This window comes from Brassica oleracea, chromosome C6, assembly GCF_000695525.1.
Source record: "Brassica oleracea var. oleracea cultivar TO1000 chromosome C6, BOL, whole genome shotgun sequence".
NCBI lineage: Eukaryota > Viridiplantae > Streptophyta > Magnoliopsida > Brassicales > Brassicaceae > Brassica > Brassica oleracea.
The window spans coordinates 11,061,364-11,061,740 of NC_027753.1; positions in this window are offsets into that span (position 1 = coordinate 11,061,364).

A 377-nucleotide genomic window follows, 5' to 3' on the forward strand; every position below is an offset into this window, starting at 1 on the left:
GGAATTCAGCCATGGAGTACCGACGATCGCGTTGTACGATGTTGGGCGGTCGATGACTAAGAATTCCGTGACTTTGGTGACGCTCCCGGCTTTAACAACGAGGTCGATCGAGCCGAGAGTCATAGTAGCATTTCCCTAGAGTCCGAATATCGGGCTGGGTCTTTCCGTAACGACGCACAGATCGATCTCCATTCTTTCGAGGGTGCTTTTGTAGATAATATTGGCCGAGAATCCGGTGTCGACCAACACTCTCGCTACGTCGATGTCCTGGATCGTCAGCTCGATGACAAGGAGATCGTTGTGGGGTTTGGCCTGATCGGCCATTGCCCGGTCCTTGAAAGAAACGACATCGTTAGCTGCTGGAGCGGACATCCTGT